Genomic DNA, 10034 nt, shown 5'->3' on the forward strand with positions numbered 1-10034 from the left:
TGACACCCAGGGGGATCCTGGAATGCAACCCCGAGATCCCTGCCTTCCCTGGAGAGGAACATTAGGTCCTGGACACAAGCCTAGATGAGGTCTCTTCGGCCCTGCAGTGACTCGAGCGCAACCCCCAGCTTTCCCTCGCCAATCGAATGGAAGACTGGGCTTCCCAGGGCCAACAGAGGAGGAAGCCTGTAATCCCCATCGTTACTTGAGAATCCCGACGCAACTCGAGAAAAAAACGTGGTTCCAACGTTTTCGCAAGATGAGGCCCTTGCCCACTACAGCATCACAAGGGAAGTCCCATGTTCCACCCTGAAGTGCGAAACAGTACCTGACACCCTTCGTGCGACCCCCAAAAGCTCCCCGACACGCCGGGTACCCTCGAGGGAACACCGAGTGTCCCGGCACAGCTTCATCTGAGCCCGTTCTCCCCTCCTGATCACGACAGGAGAGTCGATTCCCCTGCGTGGTTCAGAAGGGGTTACCGGCCTTCCCGGTGCACCTCAGGATGAAGCCGGTCTCACAGGGAAATTCGAGACGAGCCACGTGGGTGGTGCCACATGCCAAATGCCCCCGATTCCCTGGGCCGCTTTTGAGAAGGACCCGACGCCTGGACCCCTCTTCAAAGGCAACCCTGTGGGTGAAGGCACAACACGAAGGGGCACTGACACCCCCGTGCATCATCCGGAAAGACCCGCGGGTTCCACACACAGCTCGACGAGGGGCCTGAAAACCCCTGACAACTCGAGAGGCAAGCGGGGTTCCCTTCCTCAGACAAGACGAGGCATGACTCCCCTGTCCCAACTCTGCAGGGACCCTGTGGTCGGAGCCGAAACGGAGAGGAAGCCTGAGGTTCCTGCCTCCCCTCGAGGTGAGGCCCTCTTCCGTTGCGCCAGACCCAGCGGAGTCCCGAGAGGCCCCGCCAACTCCACAGGATCCCTCGCCTCTCAGAGGCACCCTGGAAAGTTCCCTAAGATCCCCGGCAGAAGGCGAGGGAAACGAGGGTTTCCCGCCGCCACCCTAGAAAGACCTCGAGAGTCCTTCTTCAATGCGTCTCGAGGCCCTAGTCCCCTCCCGTGACTCGAGAGCCATGACGCACTCCCCCTCGCCACGCGCATGGAGACCTGACTTCCCTGGCGCAGCACGAGAGGCTCCCTGAGATCCTCGTCGTGCCTCGGGAGAAAACCCCCACGGGCGCCACAGCTCGAGGAAACACCTGAGACGCCCCCGTCCTGGCGAGCTGAGGGCCTTCTATTCCTGCATGGCCTGGAGAGCAATCCCGGGTCCTCTCTCCAAACTGAAGAGGAGGCTGGACTCCCTTGAGGCCACTCAGTGGGCTCCAAGAGATCCGCGTCGCCACTCGAGAGGAGAGCGGAGTCCTTGGCTTCCCCTCGAGACGAGGCCTGACTCCCCGAGGGAGCCTGAAATGCAACCACGAGATCCCTGCCTTCCCTGGAGAGGAATATTAGTTCCCGGACACACGCCTTGATGAGGTCTATTTGGCCCTGCAGTGACTCGAGCGCTACCCCCAGATTTCCCTCGCTACTTGAATGGGAGATGGGGCTTCCCAAGGCCAACCCAAGAGGAAGCCTGAAATCCTCGTCGAAACTCGAGAATCCTGCCGCAACTCGAGAAAAACCACGTGGTTTCAACGTCTTCGCAAGATGAGGCCCTTGCCCGGTACGGCGTCTCAAGGGAAGTCCCATGTTCCGTCGTGAAGTGAGACACGGTACCTGACACCCTTCATGCGACATCCAAAAGTTCCCCGACATGCCAGGTTCCCTTGAGGGAACACCGAGAGTCCCGGCACCACTTCCTCTGAGCTCCTACTCCTCTCCTGTTCGCGACAGGAGAGTTGATTCCCCTGAGTGGTCTGGAAGGGGTTCCCGGCCTGCACGACGCCCCTCAGGATGAGGCCAGCCTCGCGAGGAAATTCGAGACAAGCCCCGTGGCTGGTGCCCCATGTTGAACGACCCTGATTTCCCGGTCCGCAGTTGAGGAGAACCCGATGCCCGGACACCTCTTCGAAGCCCACTCTGTGAGTGAAGGAACAACACGAAGGGGCACTGACACTCCCGTGCATCTTCCGGAAACACCCGCGGTTTCCACACACAGCTCCACGAGGGGACTGAGACTCCCTGAGCAACTCGAGAGGCAAGCGGAGTTCCCTTCCTCAGACAAGACGAGGCCTGACTCTCCTGCCCCAACGCTGCAGGGACACTGCTGTCGGAGTACGAAACGGAGAGGAAGCCTGAGGTCCTGTCTCCCCTCGAGATGAGGCCCTCTTCGATTGCGCCAAACCCAGAGGAGTCCCGAGATGGCCCACCAACTCCACAGCATCCCTCACATCTAAGAGGAACCCTGGGAAGTTCCCTCAGGTCACCGGGAGAAGTCGAGGGCAACGAGGGTTTCCCGCCGCAAGCCGAGAAAGACCTCGAGAGTCCTTCTTCTACAAGCCTTGATGCCCTAGCCCCCTCCCAGGACTCGAGAACAATGACGCTCTCCCCTACGCCACTCTCACGGAGACCTGACTTCCCTGGCGCAGCACGAGAGGCTCCCTGAGAACCTCGTCGTGCCTCGTGAGAAAAGCCCCACGGAGGCCGCAGCTCGAGGAAACCCCTGAGAAGCCCCCGTCCTCGCGAGGTGAGGGCCTTCTTTTCCTGCCTTTCCTGGAGAGCAATCCCGAGTCCTCTCTCCAAACTGAAGATTAGGCTTGAATCCCTTGTGGCCACTCAGAGGGCTCCAAGAGATCCGCGTCGTGGCTCAAGAGAAGAGCGGAGTCCTTTGCTTCCCCTCGAGGCGAGGCCTGACTCCACGGGGGACTCTGGAGTGCAACCCCGGGATCCCTGTCTTCCCTTGAGAGTACTACTAGGTCCTGGACACACGCCTAGATGAGGTCTCTTGGGCCCTGCAGTGACTCGAGCGCAACCCCCAGCTTTCCCTCGCAACTCGAATGGAAGATGGGGCTTCCCAGGGCCAACCCAAGAGGAAGCCTGAAATCCCCGTCGTAACTCGAGAATCCCGCCGCAACTCGAGAAAAACCACGTGGTCCCAACGTCTTCGCAAGATGGGGCCCTTGCCCGCTACGGCGTCTCAAGGGAAGTCTCACGTTCCGTCCTGAGTTGCGAAACGGTACCTGACACCCTTCATGCGACCTCCAAAATTTCCTAGACACGCCGGGTTCCCTCGAGGGGAACACCGAGGGTCCTGGCACCCCTTCATCTGAGCCCCTTCTCCCCTCCTCATCACGACAGGAGAGTCGATTCCCTGCGTATTCTGGAAGGGGTTCCCGGCTTTCCCGGCACACCTCAGGATGAGGCCGGCCTCCCGAGGAAATTCGAGATGAGCCCCGCGGGTTGTGCCACATGCCAAACGACCCCGATTTCCCAGTCCGCTCTGGATAAGAACCCGATGCCCGGACACCTCTTCGAAGGCAACCCTGTGGGTGAAGTTACCATTCGAAGGGGCACTGACACCCCCGTGCGTCGTCCGGAAAAACCCGCGGTTTCCACACACAGCTCGACGAGGTGCGTGAGACACCCTGAGCAATTCGAGAGGCAAGCGGAGTTCCCTTCCTCAGACAAGACGAGGCCTGACTCTCCTGTCCCAACTCTGCAGGGACCCTGTGGTTGGAGTCCGAAAAGGAGAGGAAGCCTAAGTTTCCTGTCTCCCCTCGAGATGAGGCCCTCTTCCATTGCGCCAAGCCCAGCGGAGTCCCGAGAGGCCCCGCCAACTCCACAGCATCCCTCACCTATCAGAGGCACCATGGGAAGTTCCCTCAGGTCCCCGGCAGAAGTCGAGGGTAACGAGGCTTTCCCGCCGCAACCCCAGAAAGACCTCGAGTGTCCTTCTTCAATGCGTCTGGAGGCCCTAGTCCTCTCCCATGACTCGAGAGCCATGACGCGCTCCCCCTCGCCACGCGCACAGAGACCTGACTTCCCTGGCACCGCATGAGAGGCTCCCTGAGATCCTCGTCTTGCCTCGGGAGAAAACCCCACGGGCGCCGCAGCTCGAGGAAACCCCTGAGAAGCCCCCATCCTCGCGAGGTGAGGGCCTTCTTTTCCTGCCTGACCCAGAGCACAATCCCGAGTCCTCTCTCCAAACTGAAGAGAAGGCCGGACTCCCTTGAGGCCACTCAGTGGGCTCCAAGAGATATGCGTCGCGACTTGAGAGGAGAGCGGCATCCTTGGCTTGACCTCGAGGCCTGACTCCCCGGGGGAGTCTGGAACGCCACCCTGAGATCCCTGTCTTCCCTGGAGAGGAACGTTAAGTCCCGGACACAGGCCTAGATGAGGTCTCTTTGGCCCTGCAGTGACTCGAGTTCAACCCTCAGCTTTCCCTCACAACTCGAATGGAAGATTAGGCTTCCCAGGGCCAACACAAGAGGAAGCCTGAAATCCCCGTCGTAACTCTAGAATCCCGCCGCAACTCGAGAAAATCCACATGGTCCCAACGTCTTCGCAAGATGAGGCCCTTGCCCGCTACGGCGTCTCAAGGGAAGTCCCAGGTTCTGTCCTGAAGTGCGAAACGGTACCTGACTCCTTTCATGCAACCCCCAAAAGTCCCCCACACACCGGTTTCCCTCGAGGGTAACACCGAGGGTTCCGTCCCCTCTTCATCTGAGCCCCTTCTCCCCTCCTGATGGCGACAGGAGAGTCGATCCCCCTGCGTTGTCTGGAAGGGTCCCCGGCCTTCCCAGCACACCTCAGGATGAAGCCGGCCTCACTAGGAAATTTGAGACTAGCCCCGTGGGTGGTCCCACATGCCGAAAGACCCCGATTTCCCTGTCCGCTCTTGAAAAGAACCCGAGGCCCGGACACCTCTTCGAAGGCAACCCAGTGGGTGAAGGCACAACACGAAGGGGCACTGTCACCGTCGTGCATTTCCGGAAACACCCGCAGGTTCCACACACAGCTCAACAAGGGGCCTGAGACCCTCTGAGCACCTCGAGAGGCAAGCGGAGTTCCCTTCCTCAGACAAGACGATTCCTGACTCTCCTGTCCCAACTCTGCAGGGACCCTGCGGTCGGAGTCCGAAACGGAGAGGAAGCCTGAGGTTCCTGCCTTCCCTGGAGATGAGGCCCTCTTCCATTGCGCCAAACCCAGGGGAGTCCTGAGAGGCCCCGCCAACTCCACAGCATCCCTCATCTGTCAGAAGCACACTGGGAAGTTCCCTAAGGTCACCGGTAAACTTTTATTGCACAAGGTCCCCATGAAAAGGCCCACGCAGCAGGACAGCCACAGATTCTGTCTGCCATTAAAGGGCAGTAAGGTGCCCTCCCCCCTTCTTTGCTGCCTCGGCGGCCACCAGGGTGCAATTCGCGTACCCTTCCCCTTTCCCATCCTAGCAGGTGCTCCAGGGCCCGCTGGCCTACAAAGTGCCAGAAGCAGGGCTGGGCCAGCCGGCCAGAATTCAGGGTTCTGTCCTTTGGACTTCCAGCGGACACTAGGCTGCTTGGGAAAACCGCGCAGACTCTGAGGTTTTTCAGCAGAGGGGTGGAGCGGTAAAGGCCTTGATCCCAAAGACGAGGCATTTCTGCGACCGTCAGGTTGGGGAGCTCTGAGACTGTGCCAACACAGGGCGGAATACATGGTTCCCTGCTCCACGCAGTCCCCGTTCCCTTACCTGTGTTCCGCACCCCTCCGCTGTGGCCAATGGATGCCGATCCTTGGGGATCCAGGAGTTCACGAAATGGGCATTCCCAGCCGCAATGGCGACCCCCAACAGCACATCTGGAAAGCCCTCCCCCACCCCCGCCAGGAGCCGACCCCCACTGCGAACGGAACCCCACCCCGCCCCGCGCCGCCAGGTTTGGCCCCGGCCCTGCCGGGCTCCCGGCGGGTTCCCAGCCATATTGGCGACCCCCGGGAGCACAACAGGGACAGAACCCCCCACCCACAGCGAGCGGAATCTCGACCTGTGCAGCCCAGGTTTACCCCACCCTGGCTGCGCTCCCGGCGCATTTCCAGCTGCAGTGGCCATCTCTGAGAGCACAACTGGGAAGCCCTCCCCTACCCCCGCCAGGAGCCGACACCCGCCCTGTGCCGCCCGGGTTCGCCCCGCCCCTGCCGAGCTCCAGGGGGCGCTGCCCACCTTCACCAGTGGCTCTCGGTGAGCCCCGTCCCCACGCCCGGTTCCAGGAGAGGCTCTCTGACCTCGCTGCTGCCGCCGCCAGGTCAAACAATGAGGACAATACATACACCCCACAAAGACAATCCAAGCTGTCTATGATTTAGGGATAAAACGAGGACTACAGAAAGGCAAGATGACCTGACCTAGGAGGGCCATGATATTCTATAGAACCAGACAAAGTTGGTTACCAAGGAAACTTTTTTCCTTGGAACCCGGAAAGCTGGTTCTTTGCATATGCAATGACCAACAATTAGCTTGTTACCCAAGCCTGCCTTACTGCCACCCCCATCCCCCCACTCCCCAGAAGACTGGCTCAAAGAAATATTTAAATCTCAGGCGGAAACCTGGAAGATGTCTTGTCTGTCTGTTTGGATTAAGGTATGTGTCAGTGTGAGCCCTGTGTTTTTTGATAATATTGCTCAAGTTCTGTGTTCTGATTTCAATGGTCTCAAGACAAGGCAGCCCTTCCAAATCAAACTGCTGGAAATACAAGAAAACATTGACCTAAATGAATGTCAGAGTCCCGTGAACTGGGAACTGGTCAATATTAAATATCTAGTATTTTTGGTTTTGCTCCTCCATTATAGACATGTCTAAGAGTCAACAACATTAAGCACAACATGTTCATAGTGCCTAGGTTTCTTCTGAGGTAAAAATTGCTCTATTGTTATATCTGTCACAAGCTTGTCAGCAAGAAACTACCTGGAAACGACAACAACAAAGTAAAAAATGTAAATGTGATATGAGCTTTTAGACAAACTCTTTACAATAATTATACTCTAAAATATCTGCCTCTCATAGTCTTGATTGAAGGCAGAGGAGAAGGGGATGACAGAGGATAAGATGGTTGGATGGCATCACTGACTCTATGGACATGAGTTTGAGCAAGCCCCTGGAGCTGGTGACAGACACGGAATCCTGGCGTCCTTCAGGCCACGGGGTCCCAAAGATTCAGACACGACTGAGCAACTAAACTGAACTGAACTAACAAACGTTTCTCCAGGTGTTTTGGTTACCCGAGTTTCTATCCTTGTGACGACAGTGTATTGAATAGCTAGGTCATTTCCAAATAAATGAAAGTTCTGAAACATTCACGACTTGAAAGGACCTCCCTTTTACACAGAAACAAAAGAGATTTTGACTCTCCATGAATAGTGTCTGGCACCATCCTGACATGTTAATATAAGAAAGCAATTGTTTGTTTGTTTTGTTCTGTTCTTGGGGGTGGGGGGAGGGGGGCGGGCTATAGCGAATGCCAATATAAAAGTCAGTTCTTGGTTGCTGAAGGGAAATGTATGACTTTGTTATTACAAGAAAGTATGTGGAATGCAATGGCACTTGAGGAAGGAAAACAAAGTAGTTCTGTCTTACAGGTGGCCGTTTCAGGATGGGAGAAGCAAAGGAATGGGTACAGAATGGGATAAAGGAGGTTGTAGGGAAAGTGGACCCCAGAAAAGAGTTCTGTGCCTAGCACAGTTTCTTGAGATGTCGAACTGCCTTTGCTAATGGAGTTTAAGTTTCTTTACCTCTTAAGTGATCTCTTCTAGGTTGACCTAGAACAGAAATCTTTGGTTAGCTTTGGCTAAGTGGAGAAGTAGTGTTTCACGGTGACATATGTGATCCTTCCTGACTGTTTGCAGCCCTTTTGATATCGATGCACTGCTTCTGCTGCTGCTGCCGCCGCCGCTGCTGCTAAGTCGTTTCAGTCGTGTCCGACTCTGTGCGACCCCATAGACGGCAGCCCACGAGGCCCAGCAGTCCCTGGGGTTCTCTAGGCAAGAACACTGGAGTGGGTTGCCATTTCCTCCTCCCATGCATGAAAGTGAAAAGTGAACGTGAAGTCGCTCAGTGGTGTCCGACTCTTAGCGACCCCCATGGACTGCAGCCTACCAGGCTCCTCCATCCATGGGATTTTCCACGCAAGAGTACTGGAGTGGGGTGCCATTGCCTTCTCCATATCTATGCACAAGCCTGCCTAAATAATTGACTTCTAGCTAGCTTTGGGATGCCAATGACCATCCACCCTTACAAGGCAACAGAGAAGAGAAAAACACTTACCACAGGAGGTCCTGGTAAGGAACGAGGAACTAACAAAGCTCCCGCCAACCAGGATTCTGCAGAGGTCAACAAGAGGTCAGTAAGAGATGGAAGACTGCAGTCCAGAGGTCCTAGCAACTTCCATCTTGCAGCAGAGACCCAGCATAGTCAAAACGAATTCAATGTTGCAAAAATAAGTAAACAGATAAAGGACAGAAGTTCTTTGAGCACATGACTGAGATTAGGGGTGAGGCAGTACATGTACGGTGCCCGGAAAATCTTAAAGTATGAGAAAGGAAAGAAATTAAAGACAACTATCAAGCTGTCCAAACTGATAAAAACGAAAGATTACACAGTTTTTTTCTGTATATATTACCAGATAATAATCTGAAAAGGAATTAAAAAAAAATTCCCTTTCAATAATGTCAACATGAATACAACACTTTGCCATGGGTGTAACGAGGATGACAAGACTGGCACACTGGAACTTATACACCCTGGCTGAAAACTATCCTGAATACATGGACAGGTATTCCATAACAATGGAAAGACTTAAGATGGCAATACCATGGAATGCATCTTCAATCTGAAATGAAGACTTGATATGATTTGATCGCTCAGAAGCTTTTGTGTCATCAATTGTTATTAAAGTATAAATGAGATAGAGAAAGCTGCTGACTTAGACTTGAGGCGGGGTGTACGCCCTGCTGGGCTCTAGCCAGATATTCTACAGGCACTAGCAGTCAGCTCAGGAAAGAAAGGCCACTGTCTCAGGGAATGGCACCAGGCCCCTCCCCCACGACATGCCTTGAGGTCACATTGGCAGCAGGTGAGTCATCCTGGGCCAAAAACTGATTGACATGAATCTTGAAGAAGGCAGTATTCCAGGCAAAATATATCATTTCCTTAACATAGATTAGGAGAACAAGGTACGAGGAAAACATACTGTTTTGTTCAAGTCGCTTCTGAGCCTATTGGGGGAACCGACCTGAAGCCAGAGTCCAGCAGATATACATAGGATATTTACATCGCTTAAGACAAACATTTCCTCAGGAACAAATGCATTGCTTAGCTCAAGGTTTGTCTGCGACATTCTTACACATCAGGAGATGGCTCCGAGCTGGGTTCTATACACAAGAACATGAATGCAAAGGACAAGCCTGCACAGCCCATCTGCCCCCCTCCCCCACAGCCAGCAGCATTTCCAAGTGACCTCCTAAGGCCTTCCCCCAAAATACAGGGGCACCTCTGGGTTTCCTGTTTCCCCACTTCGAACACTTTTCTTAAAAAAAAAAAAAATCCTGCACACTTCTTGATAGAATGCCACAGTGCAAGGAAAACAGGCCTTCAATACTTAACCCTCCCTGTGCCAAACACTTGGGGCTTGGTTTTGTTTTGTTTTGTTTTTTAATTACACCACCACATAATTTAAACTTTTTACAATGTCTAATTATTCAGTACCAAAACACCAAACTTTTATTGCACAAGGTCCCCTATGAAAAGGCCCACGCATCAGGACAGCCACAGATTCTGCCATGAAAGGGCAGCAAGGTGCCCTCCCCCCTTCTTTGCTGCCTGGGCGGCCACCAGGGTTTGAAATCCATGCACCCTACTAAGTTTCTAGGGTGCAATCCGTGGACCTTCCTCTTTCCCATCCCAGCAGGTGCTCAAGGGCCCGCTGGCTTACAAAGTGCCAGAAGCAGGGCTGGGCCAGCCGGCCAGAGTTCAGTGTTCTGTCCCTTGGACTTCCAGGGGACACTAGCTGCTTGGGAAAACCGTGCAGACTGAGATTTTTCAGCAAAGGGGTGGAGCGGTAAAGGCCTTGACACCAAGGGCGAGGCCTTTCTGCAACCACCAGGTTGGGGAGC

This window comes from Bubalus kerabau, unplaced genomic scaffold (genome assembly GCF_029407905.1).
Source record: "Bubalus kerabau isolate K-KA32 ecotype Philippines breed swamp buffalo unplaced genomic scaffold, PCC_UOA_SB_1v2 scaffold_55, whole genome shotgun sequence".
Lineage (NCBI taxonomy): Eukaryota > Metazoa > Chordata > Mammalia > Artiodactyla > Bovidae > Bubalus > Bubalus kerabau.